The following is a 23,698-nucleotide window of genomic DNA, read 5'->3' as shown; positions in this document are numbered from 1 at the left end:
TCGTGAGGCAATGCAGGTTTTGTACAAACGTGACTCTGAAGCAGAAATCCCTAACACAGAGTGAGTTATGACATGTGATGAAAACTGTTATGCAGTAGAACTTGATACATGACTCATCTGAATGGATGTTTTAAGAGCTATAGTTTGTTCTATCACAGGAGTAGCACATGATGAGTAGAGGCCACTTCGTCAGTCTATGTCCAGCTACATCGAGCAATGGAAAGAAGTGTCTGGAAGAAGAAGAGCCATGACTGATCTGCAACTGTTGTGGGTTGCACTGTGTCCCCTAAAAAAGGTACACTCAATTCCTAGTCCCCACTACCTCTGAATGTGACCTTGTTTGAAGATAAGGTATTTGCAGTTATAATTAAGTTAGAATATGAAGTCATACTGGATTAAGGTAGGTTTTAAATCTCATATGACTGGTGACCTTACAGGAAGAGAAAACACAGGGAGACACATAGTCAAGAAGGCCATGTGCCTCCATGGGGAGGCAGAGACTAGAGTGATGTAGCTAAGAACTCCAAAGACTGCGGAAACCAGCAGAAGCTAGCAGAGAGGCAAGGAACAGACCCTCCCTTAGAGCATCCCGAAAGAACCTGCCCTGCTGAAAACTCAATTTCAACTCCTAACCTCCAAAACTGTGAGACAATACATTTCTGTTGTTTTTAAGCCTCCCAGTTGGTGGGACTTAAAACAGACAGGGCTGGGTGTCATGCCTGTAATCCCAGCACTTTGGGAGACTGAGGCAGGCAGATTGCTTGATTTTAGGAGTTCGAGACGAGCCTGGCCAACATTGCGAAACCCTGTCTCTACTAAAAATACCAAAATTAGCTGGGCATAGTGGCGTGTACCTTTAGTCCTGACATTTGAAGACTGTGCCTGTGTCCCCTTCTCCTTCCACCATAACTGTTAAGTTTCCTGAGGCCTCCCAGACATTTGGAACTGTGAGTCAATTAGACTTCTTTTGTTTATAAGTTACCCAGTCTCAGGTAGTTCTTTACAGCAGTGTGAAAATGCACTAATACAGTATTATTTTACTACCTCTACTTTTAACACACTCCGTGTACTTCTAAAGATCTAGAGGCTGGGTGCAGTGGCCCACACCTGTAATCCCAGCATTTTAGGAGGTTGAGACAGGAGAATTGCTTGAGCCCAGGAATTGGAAACCAGCCTGGGCAACACAGTGAGACCCCGTCTCCAGAGAAATTTTAAAATTAGCCAGGTGTAGTGATATATGCCTGTGGTGCCAGCTACTTGGGAGGCTAAGACAGGAGGATCCCTTGAGACCAGTAGTCTGAGGCTGCAGTGATCTCTGATCAAGCCACTGGGTGACAGAATGACACCCTGTCTCAAAAACAAAAAAAATCGGCCGGGCGCGGTGGCTCACGCTTGTAATCCCAGCACTTTGGGAGGCCGAGGCGGGCGGATCACGAGGTCAGGAGATCGAGACCACAGTGAAACCCCGTCTCTACTAAAAATACAAAAAAATTAAGCCGGGCGTGGTGGCGGGCGCCTGTAGTCCCAGCTACTCGGAGAGGCTGAGGCAGGAGAATGGTGTGAACCCAGGAGGCGGAGCTTGCAGTGAGCCGAGATTGCGCCACTGCACTCCAGCCTGGGCCACAGAGCGAGACTCCGTCTCAAAAAAAAAAAAAAAAAAAAAAAAAAAAAAAAAAAAAAAAAAAAAAAAAATCTAGAAAGGCTTGAGGTTTCAAACAATGACTTAATTTTGCCTACTATATACACAGTAGTATTGAATCAACTTCACATATAACAATGGTTATATCTGAAAGTGGCTTCTAATTAGGAACAGTCTGGCCTGTAATTCATTTCTCCCAATTCCTTCTTTCTGATAGCAATCCAATGAATGAGGTGTGTTTTTACAATTTCATTTCCAAAAGTCACTGTCAAAAGACAACTTAAGCACTTTAACGCAAAATGAACAAAATGTGTTCGTCTACTACCATTATTTTTGTCATTATTGGGGAAACAGAATTAAAAACAAAATCTTCTCCCACAAAAGTAATCTCCCAGAAATCCTCTTCACAAAAGTAATAGAGAAAGAAAAATAGTTTTATTAGTATTATTATTGAATATGCATTAAGAAAGAACATGATATGTGTCGCTGGCAATCCACAAAGAGATTGCAAAGATAGAAAGAAATCTTTTTGTTTTCGAAATGGAGTCACACTCTGGCCCAGGCTGGAGTGTGGTGGCATGATCTCGGCTCACTGCAACCTCTGCCTCCTGGGTTCAAGTGATTCTCGTGCCTCAGCCTCCCAGTAGCTGGGACTACTGGCTTGCGCCACCACGCCCGGCTAATTTATGTATTTTTAGTAGAGATGGGGTTTCACCATGTTGGCAAGGCTTGTCTTGAACTCCTGATCTCAGGTGATCCACACGCCTTGGCTTCCCAGCATGCTGGGATTACAAGCATGAGCCACCGCACCTGACCTTTTGTTTGTTTTTTTGTTTGTTTTTGAGAAAGGGTCTCACTCTGTCACCCAGGCTGGAATGCAGTGGTACAATCACAGCTCACTGCAGTCTTGACCTCTCGGGCTCAATCCATCCTCCTACCTCAGCCTCCCAAGTAGCTGGGAGTGCAGGGGGCGTGCCATCACACCCAGCTAGTTTTTGTATTTTTTGTAGAGACGGGGGTCTCACCACGTTGCCTAGGCTGGTCTGGAACTCCTGGGCTCAGGTGATCCACCCACCTTTGCCTCCCAAAGTGCTGGGATTACAGGCATGAGCCACCGCACCCAAGCAAGAATGCGATACATTTCACCCTTTTTTCTGGCATAGTTTGTGATGTCAAGCAGATACAACCTATGACCTACATATTCTCATGATAAATGATAACTTGTCCCCAAGTAAGAGGAGTTGACAGCATCATTCATCGCATATAGTCCATCTTAAATTTATCTGTTAATTGGGGGTGGTCTTTGTTTGCTAGTTGGCTTTATCATATGTTTCATATCTCTAAGACAGGAGGCAGTTTTGCAGCTTGGAGCAAGTCACCCACTAAAGTTAGACTCCTACCCTCCCACAAAAGTAAGAGTTAGGAAAACTATCTCCCTTGAAGATTATATTTCAAAGAGGTAGCTGCCATGTCCTTGAGAAAAACATTCCTGGCTTTATATACAGTATAGCAAAGTTTAAAGAAGTCCAGCTACTATACCAGGCAACAAGTAATCTGAAATCTTGTAGTACACACTAGCAAAACACCTTTTGCAATTTCTTCCCTCCAATCTCCCTCAACCAAATGAGCAAGTACTAAGGTGGTTTGAACAATTAACAAACTATTTGCAACTATTCCATTGCAAAGACAATATTTCCCATCAATTTTTAAAAATGTTATTATGGTAAAATATATTTGACATAAAATTTACTGTTTAACCATTTTAGGTGTACAGTTCAGTGGCATTAAGTATATTCACACTGTTGTGCAATCATCACTCCCAACAAGCTCCAGAATTTTTTATCATCCCAAGCTGAAACTCTGTGCCCTTTAAGCAATAACTCGCCGTAGGCAGCTCCTCCATCCCCTTGGCCTCTGATAACCACTGTTCTACTTTCTGTCTCTGTGAATCTAACTATTCTAAGTACCTCGTATAAGTGGAATCATACAATAGTCGCATCAATTTTTTTTTTTTTTTTGAGACAGAGTCTCGCTCTGTCACCTAGGCTGGAGTGTGGTGGTACGATCTTGGTTCACTGCAATCTCCCTCTCCCGGGTTCGAGCGATTCTCCTGCTTCAGCCTCCCCAGTACCTGGGATTACGTGTGCACCAGGACACTGGCTAATTTTTGTATGTTTAGTAGAGATGAGATTTTGCCATGTTGGCCAGGTTGGTCTCGAACTCCTGACCTCAGGTGATCCACCCACCTTGGCCTCCCAAAGTGGTGGGATTACAGGCGTGAGCCACCATGCCCAGCCAGGCCCATCAATTTTTAAAAACTATCTACAAAGTGTTTTACTACTACGTCTCATTTCTTTCTTAAAAAAATTTAGGGACATACCAGCCTAACAGATATCTCTAGTTTTAGATACATCAAATACTTGAAAATATCCAGAAAGACTAGATATTTCAAATAAGAGCTTACTTGCCTGTCCACTAGATATATAATACTGCTAAATAAAACTGCATACACACGGCAATAGTTACAATAAGGTATCTTCTAAATATGAACATTTTGGCATAGATATTTCAAAAAATACTTATCAATTGTATATACATGGAGAAATAAAATTCACACAGAGAGCATAGTTATAATATGAAGATGACTCCTAAATATGACCAGACTGGCATAGAAGCTTCTTCTCTTCCTCCTCAGGCCTTTTTTTTTTTTTTTTTTTTGAGACAGAATCTTGTGCCGTCATCCAGGCTAGAATGCAGTGGCGTGATCTCAGCTTTTTGCAACCTCCTCCTCCCGGGTTCAAGCGATTCTCCTGCCTCAGCCTCCCCAGTAGCTGGGACTATAGGAACGTGCCACCACTCCCAGCTAATTTTTGTATTTTTAGTACAGACGGGCTTTCATCATGTTGGCCAGGCTGGTTTCAAACTCGCAACTTCAGGTGATCCACCTGCCTCGGCCTCCCAAAGAGGTGGGATTACAGGCATGAGCCACCACAGACATGTCCCATGTCTTCTAAATCATTGAACAAAAATGGACATGTGTTGCTTCTACTGGTGTTCTAACAATTCCATTTCAAAAAGTTGTTTCCAAAAGACATTTCTTTTCTACAATTAAAAAAAAATGGCCATTTACAAGTTATGTGATTTTCTAGGTCTACTTTATCATGTCAGCAACCTTTCTATCTAGAAGGCCTAGATGTAGCAAATGTTTTATTTATTTATGTTTTTATAGAGACGGGGATGTCACTTATTGCCCAGACTGGTCTCAAACTTCTGGCCTCAAGCGATCCTCCCACTTCAGCAAATGTTTTGTTTGTTTGTTTGTTTGTTTGTTTCTATTGTACAAAAATTTTACAAATAAAAATGTTTTAGGCCAAGCACAGTGCCTCACACCTGTAATCCAGCACTTTTGGAGGCCCAGGCAGGGGGATCAACTGAGCTCAGGAGTTCAAGACCAGCCTGGGCAACATTGTGAAATCCTATCTCTACAAAAAAAATACAAAAATTACTGCATTGTGAAATCCTATCTCTACAAAAAAATACAAAAATTACTACATTGTGAAATCCTATCTCTACAAAAAAATACAAAAATTAGCTACTCAGGAGGCTGAGGTGGGAGGATCACCTGAGCCTGGGAGATCAAGGCTGCAGTGAGCCATCTTCACACCACGGCACTCCAGCCTGAGTAACAAAGTGAGCCCCTGTCAGGGGGGAGAAAAAGAAAAAAAGTGTTTTCTTTTAAAAGGTGTGAGAGGCGGCCGTGGTGGATTACTCCTGTAATCCAAGCTATTCTGCGGGCTGAAGCAGGAGGATTGTTTTTGGATAGGAGTTTGAGTTGCACCCTGGGCAACACAGGAAGACCCTCATCTCTACAAAAAATAAAATATTATTCACACCATTGCACGCTAGCCTAGGTGACAGAGTGAGACCATGTCTCTAGAAAAAGATAAACGTAGGCGAGGGCGTGGTGGGTCGAGCCTGTAATCCCAGCACTTTGGGAGGCCAAAGTGGGAGGACTGCTTGAGCCCAGGAGTTGGAGACCAGCCTGGGAAACACAGGAGGATGCTGTCTCTATTTAAAAAAAAAAAAAAAAAAAAAAAATTGCCGGGCTTGGTGGCTCACTGCTGTAATCCCAGCACTTTGGGAGGCTGAGGTAGGTGGATCACGAGATCAGGAGATTGAGACCATCCTGGCTAACACAGTGAAACCCCGTCTCTACTAAAAATACAAAAAAATTAGCCGGGCGTGGTGGCGGGTGCCTGTAGTCCCAGCTACTCGGGAGGCTGAGGCAGAATGGAGAGCTTGCGGTGAGCCGAGATCGCGCCATTGTACTCCAGCCTGGGCGACAGAGCGAGACTCCGTCTCAAAAAAAAAAAAAAAAAAAAAAAAAAAAGCCTGGAGTGGTGGGGTGCACTTATTGTCCCATATAATCAAGAGGCTGAGATGGGAGGATCACTTGAATCTAGGAATTTGAGGCTGCTGTGAACCTCAGCAGTGATTGTACCACTGCACTGCAGCCTGGGTGAGAGAGGGAGACCCTGTCTCTAAAAAAGAAAAAAAAAATGTGGGATGTGGAGAGTGGAGATCAACTTGTTCTTATATGCACAGGACTTCTACACTGCCTCCTAAACCTCCCCGAAGCACGCTGGGCACTTCTTTCTCTTGGCCCGGTGCTGTTAAGTTTTTCTACTGTTTCTGGTTTCTACTGCCAGGACCATGCGCGGGAAGGTTGCTAACGGTTTTAACGGTTCTAACTGTCGCTAGGCCGCTCATTTCCCGGCCTGGAAGGCCTTTCTCATTATTGTTCCATCTCAGGGAAACTGAGCGGCCGCCCCAAGTCCCGGATCCGTGCGGCTTGTGCGGCTCGTTGGCCAGTCACTGCTCCACACAGCTTTGCCTTCCGGGCCGGAGGTCTCAATCGGGCCTTCCAGCGCCGCCATTTTTGTTGCCCTGCCTTGCCTGCCGCCCAAAGATTCCACGTCCTAGGTGGCCTGGCGGGTGTTTGCTGCCGTCCAACCGATATGAGTCGAAGAGTCCAGACTCTGGGAGGCCACTGGGGCCATCAGGTCGTGGAGCCTGCGGATCTGTTGCTTCTAGGCCTGGACCGGGCCAGTGGGTGCAGCCGTCCCTGGGCCTCAGCTGACACAGGTTCCTGGGGCACAGGGCTTGCCCACTCTGGAGCTCTCTGCAGCAGTTTTGTCATTTTTTCTTTTTTTTAATGAACGCCAGCAAAACTATCACAATCAGGTTGAAGTTAGTAGCATTATATAACCCCGTGTTTCTTTTTTTCTTTTTTCTTTTTTTTTTTTTTTTTGAGATGGAGTCTTGCTCTTTTGCCAGGCTGGAGTGCGGTGGTGCAGTCTCAGCTCACTGCAACCTCTGCCTCCTGAATTCAAGCAATTCTCCTGCCTCAGCCTCCCGAGTAGCTGGGACTACAAGCACGAGCCACCATGCCCAGCTAATTTTTGTATTTTAGAGACGGGGTTTCACCATGTTGGCCAGGATGGTCTCGATCTCTTGAACTTGTGATCCACCTGCCTTGGTCTCCCAGAATGTTGGGATTACAGGCATGAGCCACCACGCCTGACATAACCCTGTGTTTCTATTCCACATTTTCGAGCCCAGGCTGGAGTGCAGTGGCACAATCTCAGCTCACGGCTGCCTCTGACTCTGGGCTCAAGTGATCCTCCCACTTCAGCCTCTCGAGTACCTGGGACAATACGTGCGAGTGCATGCCATCATGCCCAGCTAATTTTTGTATTTTTTGTACAGAGATGGGTTTCGCCATGTTACCCAGGCTAGGCTCAACCTCCTGGGCTCAAGTGATCCTCTCACCTATGCTTCCCAAAGTGCTGGGATTAAAGACATGAGCCACCATGCCAGCCCCACATTTTCAATTACTCTGAATCCACAGGATCTTAGTCCCTGCACTGAGGAGATGACAGGAAACGATACTTCGCAATCACTAACTACAGAAGTAGTATAATTTTTTTTTTAAATCATTAAGTCGGGTTCTGTCTTCGTGTTAGAGTCCTCGCCAATGCACCACAGTCTCTCCTTGCAAAGTATCACCTGGAGTCCTTTGTCTCTTGACCAAGAGAATTAAGGACCATGGACACAAAGAGTGAGGTTGGAGCAAAAGTTTAATATGCAAAAGAAGAAACTCTCCACAGCAGAGATAGGTGAATGGGTTGCCAACTATAAAGCTGGGTCCAGGGGTTTCTATGGACTGGGAAGGGAAGAAATGTGCTGACTGGTCTTGGAGAAAGCCCTACTCAGCTTGCCTGGGACCAATCGGGGCTGAAGTGATGATTCATAGAGGCTTGGCTCACAGTCCAAAGCATGTCCAAAAAAGGAAAGGAAAGTGCCCACCAGAACCTATTGGAGCCTGCCATGTACATGCCCCCAAAAGGAGAAGAGGCTGTTTCCTGGAAGCCTGCTGATTATATAAAGGACAAAGGCATTTCTATGTTGGGTCTTGTTCCCATATCAGTGTAGCTGTGGGCATGTCTTAGACACAAAGGACAAAGGCGTTTCTATGTTGGGCCTTGTTCCTTTATCTGAGTGGGCCATAGATTTCATTATCTGTGCCTTCAGCCTGATTTTTCAGGCTGTTTCTCTGTTTAAAGGAGTTTTACCAAGGACCCACCCTAACTGCTTAACTTTTTCTCTCACTAGTTCTTAGAGCAGTAAATGGTTTTTGTTTTTTAAGTATTTGTATAAATGGTACTTCTAGCAGTCCGGCCGCAGGGGTTATTCAGGGATGTACCGAGAAGTAGTGAGGAGAATGATGAAAGAAAGACACAGAGAAGCGGGATTAGGAGGGACGGTCCCCTGATAGGGAAGCGACCCAAGCTCTGGTTTATTCAGTGCTTTTATACATGCCAGGGGTCAAAAGTCCACACAATAATTGTTTTTGTCTTCAATTGATGCGGCCTCCGCAGTCTGTCCTGTGCTAACCATTAACTATGAAAAGCCATTCACAGCGCTTCACTGATCTGGTAAGAACAGGAAGCTACCCATAACAGGATCTTCAGTGGTCAGGTCTTTGCCATGCCACCTACTTCCCTGTCTGCAGGCTTTGCCAATGCGTGGGAATGTGAATTTGGCTCCCCACAGGTACTGGCTAGGCAAGGTGGCTCACACCTGTACTCCCAGCACTTTGAGAGGCTGAGGCAGGAGGATTGCCTTAGCCCAAGAGTTCAAGAACTCAGGCAGGGCACCCAGAGTCAGCCTAGAGCAGTATATTTAACATATGTATGCTGTCTCTTTTCCCATGAGATCACAATGTTGTCTCTACTCTGGAAGCAGTTTACCCTCAACCCTGTTGTTTTATTAAGAGTGGAAGGATGTCTTCTGGTAGTGGGGTGTCCCACGTTCGTAGTGCAGGACGTTTGACAATCTTCAACTTAACAGACCTAGTCTGATCAAGGAGGCCCTCTCCTTCTGGAATCTGGGGTTCCAGTTAGTCTAGATGGGTCTCTTGGACAGGAATGTAAATATGGAAGCTTTGAGATTGCAATATTCTATCTATTTTATGGATGGAGAAGGCAAGAAAATTGGACTAGGGAAAGAAGCACAGATGAGAAACAGAGTCTGGATGGCTTATCAATTCTACATTCCCTTATGCTACCAAAGCCTGGCTGTATTCCTCTGTCTTTTAATAAGTATCTTTTCCTCTCCTGTGAGCCACTTTGGGTTGTTTTTTGTTACTTGCCAACAGGCTAACTGGTAAAGATTCTGTCCTCTTTCCTGGAACAATTTATCTTTCGGAGAATTTCCCCCAACTCACCATTTGGCAATTACTGTTAAACTTTAATATATACATACCCTTTACAGCATTTTTTTTTGTTCCAAGGTCTTATAATTTCTAGGACTAGAAGGGCAAGACTGAAAAGATTTCACTGCAACAATGTGTACAATAGAAAAAAAGGCAAAAATGTACATCATCTATGCCTGACTACTGGGAATTGATTAAGTAAATTACTATGCATCAACACAATGAAATGTGGTGCAGTTTTTAAGAAGAATGACTTAGCTCTATGCTCACGTGGAAAGATCTTCAAGACATGATTTTTTTTTTTTTTTTTTTGTAATTGTTTGTTTGTTTTTGAGACAGAATCTTGCTCTGTCACCCAGGCTGGGGTACAGTGCTGTGAAATCAGCTCACTGCAACCTCTGCCTCCCGGGTTCAAGTGATTCTTCTGCCTCAGCCTCTCGAGTAGCTGGGATTACAGGTGCCCACCACCACCACCAGCTAATTTTTTTGTAGTTTTAGTAGAAATGAGTTTTCACCATGTTGGCCAGGCTGGTCTTGAATTCCTAATCTCAGGTGATCTGCCCGCCTCAGCCTTTCAAAGTGCTGGGATTACAGGCGTGAGCCACCACACCCGGTCAAGACATGATGTTTTGATTGATAAATGGCATAGTAGGACAAGCCCATTCATATAATAATCAAAACTCCAAATCTCTCTCTCTCTCTCTGTGTGTGTGTGTGTGTGTGTGTGTGTGTGTGTATCTATTTAGGGAAGTCTGTGAAGTTGTGCAAGGAAGGTTGGAGTAGGGGTATGAGTGGGTTTTGTTGTGAAGAGGTCATTTCAATTTCTACTGTATGGAATATGCCTTTATATTGTTTGAGTTTTATAAGGATGTCTACAGGCAGAATATCTTTTAAAAAATCAAAATCATTTAATGAATTTGTGGTGGTTTCAAAATATGCTCACAAATTCTAAGATACTCCTCCATTTAAGTGATGAAACTCGATTCCCCAACCGTTTGAATGTGGGATGTTCCAGGTTAAATTGTACTTTCCTGTCTGAGACCTGCGATCAACTATTTCTTCAGGAAGCCCTGGTTTCGTGGAGTGGGAAATAACATTTCAACTGAACACTGGGGGAGTTCATAGCCATCAGGTTGGTCATTGTTCCTGGGTTTTTCAGCATGGAAGGCTAGGAAATACATACTGCTTTTGCTTTCAAAAGAGTAAATAGATCGTGAGTTCAGTGTATGAAAGAGTTATTTGGATAAAGGTGCTTTTCTGATGTAGATGAATGTGAGGTTCCCCATTCTCCTTTTCTCAATTTCCTTTAGAAGATTTTGTTGTCAACACACCATCCAATGTTTTCTTTTGGTAATGAATTTTCTGTGTTAGTTTGTTGCATGACCAAAATTAGTATCTTTTTTGGGTTTAGCTAAATATTTTTAAAATAATATTTTTGATACCAAAAAGTAAAAAAGAAGCCAGGCACAGTGGGGAGCGCCTGTAATCCCAGCTACATGGGAGGCTGAGGGAGAATCGCTTGAGCCCCAGAGTTGGAGACTGCAGTGAGTTATGATTGCACCACTGTGCTCTGGATGACAGACTGAGATCCCAACTCTTAAAAAAAAAAAAGTTATGCTGAAGAAAAGAATAATAATTTTAAAATACAGTACTGCATAATGCCACTTAGAATAAATTCTAAAACAAGTGCAACTAATACATTTTAATTGAAAGAAGATGAGGAGTTTTATGAGGTTGGGGATCAGTGGTTGGGGGATGATTGCAAAGGGCATAAGGGAATTTGGGGTGGTGATGGAAGTTCATCTTTGGTATGACAATGTCTATACTTCTCCAAACTCATTGTACACTTAAAATATGTGCCTTTTGCTTTATGTAATTTTTACATCCATAAAGTTGACTTCACTAAAAAAGAAAAAAATTTTGGAATGACTCAAACTTGAACTCATATGATGGAAACAAATATCGAAGCAAAGTCTCACTTTAGTAAAATATTTGAAATAATGTATGCAGAAATGGACTGCAGATGCAGAGCCTACTTCTGATGTAAGCATCTTGGAGACTAGCCTTTGATCCCTTTAAGTAAATGGCCAGGAATATGCTGGGTTGGTTTGTGCTGGCTACTAGACTGATGAGCATCAAGTCATGTCAACGTTTCCCATCAACACACTGCAGACGGGACACTGATAACAAGCATATAGTAAACAGGCAGACAGATAACCTAAGTCTATTCCCTCCAGGGAGGGACCAAAAATGTACAAAAACTCTCCCAAATCTCAAGGGGTGATATGGTTTGCCTCTGTGTCCCCACTCAAATGTCTTCTCAAATTGTAATCCCCACATGTCAAGAGAGGAATCTGGTGGGAGGTGATTGGACTGTGGAGACAGTTTCCCTCATGCTGTTCTTATGATAGAGAATTCTCATGAGATCTGATGCTTTAAAAGTGGCATTTTCAGCCAGGCACGGTGGCTCACACCTGTAATCCCAGCACTTTAGGAGGCTTAGGTGGGCAGATCACAAGGTCAAGAGATTGAGACCATCCTGGTAACAAGGTGAAACACCATCTCTACTAAAAATACAAAAAATTAGCTGGGCATGGTGGCACGTGCCTGTAGTCCCAGCTACTGGGGAAGCTGAGGCAGGAGAATCCTTTGAACCCAGGAGGCGGAGGTTGCAGTGAACCAAGATAGCACCACTGCACTCCAGCCTGGGTGACAGAGCAAGACTCCATCTCAAAAAAAAAAAAAAAAAGATGTGGCAGTTTTCCCTGCACTCTCTCTCTTTCCTGACACCATGTAAGACGTGCCTTGCTTCCCCTTCACCTTCCGCCATGATTGTACATTTCCTGAGCCCTTCCAGACACGCAGAACTATAAGTCAATTAAACCTCCTTTCTTTATAAATTACCCAGTCTTGGGTAGTATCTTCATAGCAGTGTGAGAATGGACTAATACAAGGGGGGAAAGCAGTGGTCTCCTACTGGACTCATCACTCCACTTGGGCCTTATCTTTGGTACTGATACAATTATCACAGTTTCCTTAGTGGACACAGGAGGGTAGGTAAGGCAGAGTAGAGTTTTTTTGTTTCTTTTTGTTTGTTTGTTTGTTTTTTGAGACAGTTTCACTCTTGTCACCCAGGCTGTAGTGCAATGACACGATCTCGTCTCACTGCAACCTCTGCTTCCCGAGTTCAAACGATTCTCCTGCCTTAGCCTTCTGAGTAGCTGGGATTACAGGCACCTGCCACCATGCCTAGCTAATTTTTGTGTTTTTAGTACAGACAGGGTTTCACCATGTTGGCCAGGCTGGTCTCGAACTCCTGACTTCAGGTGATCCACCCGCCTTGGCCTCCCAAATTGCTGGGATTACAGGCATGGGCCACCATGCCTGGCCCAGAGTAGAGTTTTATTAAGTGACAGAAAGTTCTCAGTAAAGACAGGGGTCCTGAAAGTGGGTTGCTACCAACAAGGTCAGCACCAGGGTTTTTTGTTTTGTTTTTTGAGATGGAGTCTTGCTCTGTTGCCCAGGCTGGAGTGCAATGTCACGATCTCGGCTCATTGCAACCTCCGTCTCCCAGGTTCAAGACATTCTCCTGCCTCAGCCTCCCAAGTAGCTGTGATTACAGACATGCACCACCATGCCTGGCTAATTTTTGTATTTTTGGTAGAGACAGGATTTCACCATGTTGGCCAGGCTGGTCTTGAACTCCCGACCTCAAGCAATCTGCCTGCCTCAGCCTCACAAAGTGCTGGAATTACAGGTGTGAGCTACCATGCCCAGCCTTCCCCGAGGCTTGTATCCTTCCTTTCTAGGGGTGTTTTTCTCATTTGCATCGTACACAAACCTCTGCTTCCTGGATGCTTCCTGGTCCCAGTTGTTAGCGCGCAGGTGCATTCTTGTCTATAGTTACTCCATCTTAGTTATTAGCCATAAGCACCACAGAAAAACGCACTGAGGGGGGTAAAACTGCTCTGCAGATGTCATATTAATGATATTATAATGAGCTTGGGTCAGGTTAAGGACATTTAGTTGATTTATTGTGCCTGTGTCTAAGTTGGGACAAACATCCTTTTGAGCAAAAATTCTGGTAAAAGAGGAAGTTCTTAACCACATTTCCATCTGCTAGCTGCATAACAGGGGTGCTGCGGGGGCATTCCTGTAGGCATTATCTTTCTTCTGAGGTCCTCCCCCTCTATCTGCCTAACCAGCCCCTGTCTCCTCTCTCACAGTCATGTGGGGAGTCCAGGGAGCTAGGAACCCGCTACCTTTACCCATTTGTGTAATTTTCACTCTGTAAATATTTCCATAAACTATGTTATCAAAGACATAGTCTGCAATACCATCTGTGGTGAGGCACCTTTCTTTTTTTTTATTTTCGTTTTTCTGGGTTTTTTTTTTTTTTTTTTGGTGGTGGGAGGGACAGAGTCTCCCTCTGTCACCCAGACTGGAGTGCAATGGCTCGATCTCAGCTCACTGCAACCTCTGCCCCACACCCCAGGTTTAAGCAATTCTCCTGCCTCAGCCTCTCAAGTAGCTGGTATTATAGGCTTCCACCACCATGCCTGACTAATTTTTGTATTTTTAGTAGAGATGGGGTTTCACCACATTGGCCAGGCTGGTCTCAAACTTCTGACCTCAGGTGATCTGCCCACCTTGGCCTCCCAAAGTGCTGGGATTGCAGGCATGAGCCACTGTGCCCAGCCAAGACACCTTTCTTTTAACCACATCCCTGTGCCTAGCTCTGATACCCATTGATGTGAATTCCCCAAAACTAAAGCTTTAACAAGAATGGAATAATTTTATAGTTCACAGGCTGAGTGCATTCGAAGAGTATATAAGCTCGTTCTATTTTAGTTATGTCAACCTGAAATAATTGAAAGGCTCAAAATCCAGTTTTAAAGAGTTTACTCAAGTGAAAAGCTGGGAATGGCTTTTCACCTGAATAAACCTTTCTCACACAAAGACTTCACAGCTATCACAGTGTCTAAGATGGAATGTTAAATATACTCTTTTAAATTGGAAAGGAGGCCAGGTATGGTGGCTCACGCCTGTAATCCCAGCACTTTGGGAGGCCAAGGCGAATGGATCACCTGAGGTCAGGAGTTCAAGACAAGCTTGACCAATATGGTGAAACCCCGTCTCTACTAAAAATATAAAAATTAGCCAAACGTAGTAGCATGCCCCTGGAATCCTAGCTACTCGGGAGGCCGAGGCAGGAGAATTGCTTGAACCCAGGAGGCAGAGGTTGCAGTGAGCCAAGATCCTGCCACTGCACTCTACCCTGGGTGAAATCTTGAGGAAAAAAAAAAAAAAACACATGGAAAGGAAACAGTCCCCCAAAGTCTTACCTCATTCTAGCATTAGCCCAAAAGTGTGACTCCAAAGTCTCATCAGAGACAAGGCAAGTCCCTTTTGCCTAGGAACCTGTAAAATAAAAAGCAAGTTAGTTATTTCCAAGATGCAATGGGGGTACAGGCATTCGTTAATTGTTCCCATTCCAAATGGGAGAAATTGGCCAAAATAAAAGGGCTACAGGCCCCATGAAAGTCTGAAACCTAACAGGGCAGTCATTTTCTTGTCTGGAGACATGAGCACTAGAGAAAATGGAATCAGTGTACTCAAGTTAAAAGCTAAGTTCTTGGTCACATACACAGAAAACAAAGGAAATTAACAGGATTATGTTTTCTTTTTTTTTTTTTTTTTTTTTTGAGGTGGAGTTTTTTGCTCTTGTTGCCCATGCTGGAGTGCAATGGCGTGATCTCAGCTCACTACAACCTTCACCTCCCAGATTCAAGGAGTAGCTGGGATTACAGGTGCCCACGACCAGGCCTGGCTAGTTTTTGTATTTTTAGTAGAGATGGGATTTTACCATGTTGGCCAGGCTGGTCTCAAACTCCTGACCTCATGATCTGCCCACCTCGGCCTCCCAAAGTACTGGGATTACAGGCGTGAGCCACCAAGCCTGGCCTGAGGATTATAAAGTTTTCTATACAAGACTAATTTAACAATTTAATCTGTTACAGATTGCATTCCTTTTTTTTGTTTGTTTGAGGTGGAGTTTTACTCTTGTTGCCCAGGCTGGAGTGCAATGGCGTGATCTCAGCTCACCTCAACCTCCACCTCCCGGGTTCAAGCAATTCTCCTGCCTCAGCCTCCCAAGAAGCTGGGATCACAGGGGCGCGCCACAACACTCGGCTAATTTTTGTATTTTTAGTAGAGACGAGGTTTCTCCATGTTGGTCAGGCTGGTCTCCCAACTCCTGACCTCAGGTGATCTGCCCGCCTCAGCTTCCCAAAGTGTTGGGATTACAGGCATGAGCCACCGCCCCTGGCCACTACTGTTTGTATTCTTGACCGTAGAGTTTGTTTTCTTACAGCTGGTGTTCATTTCCTTTCCAATTTATTTATTTATTGAGATGGAGTTTCTCTGTTGTCACCCAGTCTGGAGCACGATGGCATGATCTCAGCTCACTGCAAGCTCTGCCTTCCGGGTTTAAGCAATGCTCCTGCCTCAGCCTCGCAAGTAGCTGGGATTACAGGTGCCTGCCACCACGTCCAGCTAATTTTTGTATTTTTAGTAGAGATGGGGTTTCACCATGTTGGCCAGGCTGGTCTCAAACTCCTGACCTCAGGTAATCTGCCTGCCACGGCCTCCCAACGTGCTGGGATTACAGGCATGAGCCACTGCACCCGACAGCTTGTTTATTTATTTATTTAAATTCTTATTTTTTTTTTTAGAGATAGGTCTTGCAGGCCAAGCACAGTGTGATCTCAGCACTTTGGGAGGCCGACGTGGGCGAATCACAAGGTCAAGAGTTTGAGACCAGCTTGGCCGACATGGTGAAACCCGTCTCTACTAAAAATACAAAAATTAGCCGGCTGTTGTGGTGCGCGCCTGTGATCCTAGCTTCTCGGGAGGCTGAGGCAGGAGAATTGCTTGAACCTGGGAGGTGGGGGTTGTGGTGAGCTGAGATCATGCCACTGCACTCCAGCCTGGGCGACAGAGCGAGACTCTGTCTCAGGAAAAAAAAAAAAAAAGGGGGGTGTGTCTTGCTCTGTCGCCCAGACTGGAGTACAGTGGCTTGATCATAGCTCACTGCAGCCTCAAACTTCTGGGGTCAAGCAATCCTCCCACCTCAGCCTCCCAAGTAGCTAGGACCACAGGCGTGTGCCACCATAAGTGTCAAATTAAAAAAAACATTTTGTAGGACAAGGACAAAGTCTTGCTGTGTTGCCCAGGCTGATCTTGAACTCCATGCTTCAAGGAATTCTTGCCCTCACCCTCCCAAAGTGCTGGGATTACAGGCATGGGCCACCATACCCGGCCCTATATATGCTTGTTTTATGTAAAAAATATTTTATTATGTAAGAGTCAAATTATGTATTTTCTTTTCTGAATTAGTTATCCACCACTATGCAACAACCCCAAAACTTCAAACAAAAACCACTTAGCATCTCACAGTTTCTGTATATCAGGAATCCAGGTACAGCTTAGCTGGGTGCTTCTCAAGATTGTGCAGGGGGTTCCAGTCGAGCTGTCAACTGTAGTCAGCTCAAGACTACTGGGCCAGGCACAATGGCTCGCTCCTGTAATCCCAGCACTTTTGGAGGCCAAGGTGGCAATATCACCTGAGGTCAGGAGTTCGAGACCAGCTGGCCCAACATGGTGAAATCCCATCTCTACTAAAAATACAAAAATTAGCTGGGCGTGGTGGCGCATGCCTGTAATCCCAGCTACTGGGGAGGCTAAGGCAGGAGCATCGCTTGAACCTGGGAAGTGGAAGCTGCATTGAGCCATGATTGCACCACTGCATTCCAGCCTGGGTGACAGAGCAAGACTCTGCCTGAAAATAAATAAATAAATAAAAAGACTCTACCGGGGCTGAGGATCCACTTCCAAGCGCACTCACATGGTTGTTGGTGGGCAACAATTTCTCATGGTGAGCCTTTTTATAGGAATGCTTACAATTTTCAAACATGTTTCCGACAGAACCAGGGAAGGTTCCCAAGACAGAAGTCACAGACTTGCTGTAACCTAATCTCGGAAATGACATCTGATCATTCCTGCCATATTCTATTTGTTAAAAGTAGGTCAAGGCTGGGTGCAGTGGCTCACACCTGTAATCCCAGCCCTTTGGGAGGCCAAGGCTGGCAGATCACCTGAGGTCAGAAGTTTGAGACCAGCCTGACTAACATGGAGAAACCCTATCTCTACTAAAAACACAATGGCCAGCTAATGTCTGTAATCTCAGCTACTCAGGAGGCTAAGGCAGGAGAATCACTTGAACCTTGGAGGCAGAGGTTGCGGTGAGCTGAGATTGCAACATTGTACTCCAGCCTGGGCAACAAGAGTGAAACTCCATCTCAAAAAAAAAGGCAGTTCAAGTTCAACACATATTCAGTAAGAGGGGAATTAAAAAGGTATGATTCCCAGGTGGCGATCACTGGGAGTCATCTTAGAAGCTATGGACATTACCCCCAAAGTCTTCAAGTAAAGTTAACCTTCCATAAAAATGAAATGTGCTTGTGGTTTGGCTAGGAATTTCCCTTGACCTAGCACTGCATATTACTGTATATTCCTACATATTCCAGTTTGAGAAGCCCAGTTTATGCCACATGAGTAAAAAAGACATCTCAACATCCAATCTTTATTCTGGCAGAGACTAAGAAACTGAGCAATAGGCCGGGCGCGGTGGCTCACGCCGGTAATCCCAGCACTTTGGGAGGCCAAGGCAGGCGGATCACGAGGTCAGGAGATTGAGACCCTCCTGGCTAACCTGGTGAAACCCCGTCTCCACCAAAAATACAAAAAATTAGCCGGGCATGGTGGCAGGCACCTGTAGTCCCAGCTACTTAGGAAGCTGAAGCAGGAGAATGGCGTAAACCCGGGAGGCAGAGCTTGCAGTGAGCCGAGATCGTGCCGCTGCACTCCAGCTTGGGCGACAAAGCGAGACTCCATCTCAAAAAAAAAAAAAAAAAAAGAAAGAAAGAAACTGAGCAATAGTTCTAAATGCTGGCTGCATATTAGATCTAGCTGAAGAGCTTCTAACAAAAATCCTGGCTGGTCACAGTAGCTCATGCCTGTAATCCCAACAGTTTGGGAGGCCAAGAAGAGAGGATTACTTGAGGCCAGGAGTTTGAGATCAGCCTAAGCAACATAGCAAGACTCCATCTCTACAAAAAATAAAAATTAGCTGAGGGTGGTGGCATGTGCCTATAGTCCCAGCTACTCGTGAAGCTGAGGCCAGAAGATCACTTCAGCCTAGGAGGTTGAGGCTACAGTGAGCTATGATTACGCAACTGCATTCCAGCCTGGGTCACAGAGTGAGGCCCTGTCTCAAACAAAAAAAAATAATAAATTAAATTTAAAAATAAATTAATAAAAATCCCAGCTGAGTGCAGTGGCTCATGCTCATAATCCCAGCACTTTAGGAGGCCAAGGAAGGAGGATTGCTTGAGGCCAGGAGTTTAAGACCAGCCTGGACAGTGCAGTGTGACCCCATCTCTAAAAATTCCCAATACCCAGATCCCCACCTGGACCAATAAAATCTGAATATCTAGAATATAGGACAGATTAGGTGATTACAAAGAACTGAACAGCTTTGTTGAGGTATAACTGACATACATTAAACTGGATTTGGTGATCTTTTATTTTTGTTTCTGCTTTCCTTGAATTACGTAATTTTAATCTGCAGTCTGAATAGAAAACCTCTGATCTTGAAGAAGAAAAAGACAAAGAAGTTATCCTATTATTATTAGGATTTGTCTTTCATTCCATCTGTATGATAACAGAATCCTGGAGAAGTGATAAAAGGTGGAAAGAAGATAAAAGTAAATGGAAACAACAAGGAAAAGAACAAAATCTATTTGAGATGTAATCATAATATAATAGAGGGAGTTAAACAGTGTTTCTCAAACTATCTTCAGTGAAAGATCAGTTGTTTTTTCTCCCCCAACCCTTTGCAAACATACTAGTTTTGTAAAATACAATAACATTTTCTTAGCAATGTTAAATTGCTACTTAGATGCCAAATTCTTATTGTCCCTTTCTATACGTATCTCAAAGCAAACCAGTAACACTTTGCAGATTGGTGCAAGTCTGCAGACCTCACACTGACTAGCACTATCTATCCAATCATGGGCTCAATTATCACTTGGTCCTTACCTCAGTGTTGACAAAAAGACTCCTAAGATGTGTCTGACACCAGTTTACATAGCTTAAGGTTACAAGGCAAACGCTATAGTATGCAGGTTAATAGTTATCTCATGAAACATCACAACTTCTCAGGTACAGCTTCTGGGTGACTCTACCATATGGAGAATGTTTAATTGTGCGAGATAGGGTTGAAGAAGATGCAGACTTACTTTCAATTCAGGAAGGTTTCCCCACTTCCATTATTTACTTTTTATCTCTAAAAAGCAGTTTTCATTGAAATATGATATTTTATTGATTAGCTTTTGCCCCATGTAACAAGCCAGCCCAAAACTTACTGGTTTGAAACTACAAACATTTATTAGCTCAAAGTTATTCAGGCTAGCAATCCGGGAAGGACTCAGCTATGTTGAGCACGGGCTTAATTTATTTATTCTTCGTTGCGCATGTTCAAATACCAGGACACTTGGCTGGGCAGGATGAAATGGCTGGGATAATTGAAGCTACTCTCCACACGATCTCTCTCTCTCCAGCAAGCTAGCCTGGACTTGTCCACATGGTGGCAGAACTCCCAAGAGTGGCAAGTGGCAAGAGAGAGCAAGTCCCACTGCACAAGCATCTTTCAGGGACTTGTTACATTGTTACCACCTGAGTGGGTTCTTGCCCACTGCCCATAGAGCCAACACTAAGACAGCAGTTGTTGCTGTTAGGAAAGAGTTTAATTATTGTGAGACAACTGACTGGGAGAGCAAGAGATATTTCTCAAAGCCACCTCCCTGAGGATTCAGAGGTTAGGATTTTTTGTTTTTTTATTGGTTTTTTGTTTGTTTGTTTGTTTTTGTTTTTTGAGATGGAGTCTTGCTCTATTGCCCATGCTGGAGTGCAGTGGTACAGTCTTGGCTCACTGCAACCTCTGCCTCCTGGATTCAAGTGATTCTCCCACCTCAGCCTCCCAAATTACAGGTGCCCATCACCATGCCCAGCTAATTTTGTATTTTTAGTAGAGACAGGATTTCACCATGTGGGCCAGACTGGTCTCAAACTTCTAACCTCAAGTGATCCACCCACCTTGGCCTCCCAAAGTACTAGGATTACAGGCATGAGGCACTGAACCCAGCCAGTGGCTAGGATTTTTAAATGATAGTTTGGTGGGCAGGTGTATTAGTCCATTTACACACTGCTATAAAGAACTGCTCAAGGCTGGGTAATTTATAAAGAAAAGAGGTTTAATTGACTCACAATTCCACATGGCTGGAGAGGCCTTAGAACACACAATTATAGCAGAAGGAAAAGCAGGCACGTCTTACGTGGCAGCAGGCAAGACAGAACGTAAGAGCACAGGAAAAACTGCCATTTATAAAACCATCAGATCTCATGAGAATTCACTCACTAATACAAGAATAGCATGGAGGAACCACCCCCATAATCTAATCACTTCCCTCCCTTGACACATGGGAATTATAATTCGAGGTGAGATTTGCATGGGGACACAGAGCCAAACTGTATCAGCAGGGGTCCAGAGAATGGGTTCTGCTGATTGATTAGGGATGAAATCATAGCAGTGTCTAAGCTGTCTTCATGAGCTGAGTCAGTCCCTGCAAAATAGGGGAGTCATACGACCAGTCAAGTCAGTTCCTTGGCTGGGGACATGGGCCACTGATCCAGATGGTGTCAGCTGGTCCTCTTGCAGGTAAAGCCTGAAAAATATCCCAAAGACCAGTCTTAAGTTTTACAATAGTGTTTGAGACTGCCAGTTACTATGGAAAGCAAGCTGAGAAGCAATGGCAGGTTATCATTTAACTATGCCAATAGCTTAGTAGAAAAGTCTGTGAGGGGTGAGATTTCTGGTGGTCAAAGGCACTTGGCAGCTCCTTTGACAAGTCTAACATCTGGAAGCCATCTAAGAGGTCTGTGTGATTTAAGAATTGTTGTTTAACAAAAAAGAAAGTTCATTAACCTTTTGGTTAGCCTGCCTTGGGGCTAGGACAAGAAGATAATCAGTTATTAGTGACTACCACTTATTGAAATGACTATGTGCAGGCAATGATGAATGGAGGAGGAAAAGGTCAGAGAGAAAGGAAAATATCTTTTTTATTTATTTGAGACAGGGTCTTCCTGAAGTTCAGACGAGTACAGTGATGAGATCATAGCTCACTGCAGCCACAACCTCCAAGGCTTCAGTGATTCTCCAGCCTCAGCCTCCTGAGTAGCCAGGACTACAGCCATGTACCACTAATATTTTTTCTCTTTTTTTGTAGAAATGGGGTCTCGTTGTTGCCTAGGCTGGTCTCAAAATCCTGAGCTCAAATGACCCTCCCTCCTCAGCCTCCCGAAGTGCTGGCATTACAAGCGTGAACCACTGTGCCTGACCAAATTTTTAATATATTTTTGTAGAGAGAGAGTCTCACTATGTTGCCCAGGCTGGTCTTGAATTCCTGGCCTCAAACTATCCTCTTGCCTCAGCCTTCCAAAGTGCTGAAATTACAGGTGTGAGCCACAATGTCTGGCCCATATTCTGATTATACCCTATTATTGGTGGGCATTTGGGACACATTCCGTTTTGGATTATTGCAGATAGTGCTGCTATGCACATTCTGGTATATGTCATTTGGTTATACACACATATGCATTTCTGTTGTTACAAACTTAGGAGTAGAACGGCTGGACGCTGTGGCTCATGCCTGTAATCCCAACACTTTGGGAGGCCAAGGCGGGTGGATCACAAGTTCAGAAGTTCGAGACCAGCCTGGCCAATATGGTGAAACCCTGTCTCTACTAAAAATACAAAAAAACATTAGCCGGGCGTGGTGGCAGGCCCCTGCAGTTCCAGCTACTCAGGAGGCTGAGGCAGGAGAATCGCTTGAACCCAGGAGGTTGCAGTGAGCTGAGATTGTGCCACTGCTCTCTGGCCTGGGTGACAGAGCGAGACTGTCTCAAAAACAACAACAACAACAAAACAAAACAAAACAAAAACTAGGAGTAGAATTGCTTGGGCATGAGTCATTACTGTATTCAGATTTAGTAGATATTGTCAAAGTTTTGCCAATACAAACTATACCATACACCTGGATTTTGTACAATTCGTACAAACTCAAATTTTACCAATTGCACTCCCATCAGCAGCACATGAGAGTCCTTGGTGTTGCATATTCTCTCCAACACTTGATATTTTTGACCTTGTCATTTTAGCCTATCTAGTAGGTGTGCAGTGGATCACACTATGGTTGTAATTTGCGTTTTCCTAATTCATATGGTTGAACATTTTTGTGTTGTTTATCGGCCATTTGGATATCCTCATTTGCAAAGTGTCTGTTCAAAATATGTGTGCTTTTTTTTTTTTTTTTTTTTGGTTGGGTTGCCTATCACTTTTAGTGATTTGTAAGTGTTCTTTATATATTGTGGATATAAACCTACTTTGGGATATATAAATTGTGAATATTTACTCCCCTTCTGTGGATTACTTTTTAATTCTCCCAGTGGAGTATTTTGATAAGCAGAAGTGCTTATTTTCACCAGGCACAGTGGCTCATGCCTGTAATCCCAGCACTTTGGGAGTCAAAAGTGGGCAGATCACAAGGTCAGGAGTTTGAGACCAGCCTGGCCAACATGGTGAAATCCCGTCTCTACTAAACATACAAAAATTAGCCAGGCGTGGTGGTGCATGCTGGTAATCCCAGCTACTTGGGAGGCTGAGGCAGGAGAATCACTTGAACCTGGGAGGTGGAGGTTGCAGTGAGCCGAGATTGCACCACTGCACTCCAGCCTGGGTGACAGAGCAAGGCTCCATCTCGAAAAAAAGAAAAGAAAAGAAAAGGGGCTTATTGTCTTTCTTTCTTTCTTTCTTTCTTTCTTTTTTTTGGGAGCCTCACTCTGTTGCCCAGGCTGGAGTACAGTGGCATGATCTCAGCTCACTGCAACCTCTGCCTCCCAGGTTCAAGTGATTCTCCTGCCTCAGCCTCTGGAGTAGCTGGGATTATAGGCACATGCCCGCATGCCTAGCTAATTTTTGTATTTTTAGTAAAGATGGGGTTTCACCACATTGGCCAGGTTGGTCTTGAACTCCTGACCTCGTGATCCGCCTGCCTCCATCTCCCAAAGTGCTGGGATTACAGGCATGAGCCACTGCACCCAGC

At 44.3% G+C, this 23,698-nt stretch overlaps 1 protein-coding gene and 1 long non-coding RNA gene across 2 annotated transcripts in view; one reads left to right on the top strand and one right to left on the bottom strand.

Annotated features, from left to right (window-relative positions):
• LOC129461716 (uncharacterized) overlaps positions 1 to 6,332 on the bottom strand; it is a 35,588-nt gene extending 29,256 nt beyond the window's left edge. The window contains exon 1 of the long non-coding RNA XR_010115783.1: positions 6,243 to 6,332. This is a non-coding gene — a long non-coding RNA (uncharacterized lncRNA). The remainder of the gene's footprint in view (positions 1 to 6,242) is intronic.
• The window catches only part of ATF7IP2 (activating transcription factor 7 interacting protein 2), a 132,221-nt gene continuing 108,748 nt past the window's right edge, over positions 226 to 23,698 (top strand). Inside the window, exon 1 of the mRNA XM_063618215.1 lies at positions 226 to 295. The gene's annotated coding sequence lies outside the window, so the exon portion shown is untranslated. The remainder of the gene's footprint in view (positions 296 to 23,698) is intronic.

The sequence above is a fragment of the Symphalangus syndactylus genome, chromosome 14 (genome assembly GCF_028878055.3).
Source record: "Symphalangus syndactylus isolate Jambi chromosome 14, NHGRI_mSymSyn1-v2.1_pri, whole genome shotgun sequence".
Lineage (NCBI taxonomy): Eukaryota > Metazoa > Chordata > Mammalia > Primates > Hylobatidae > Symphalangus > Symphalangus syndactylus.
The sequence above is the reverse complement of the archived record's forward strand: the minus strand, read 5'-3'. Positions and strand labels throughout refer to the sequence as shown.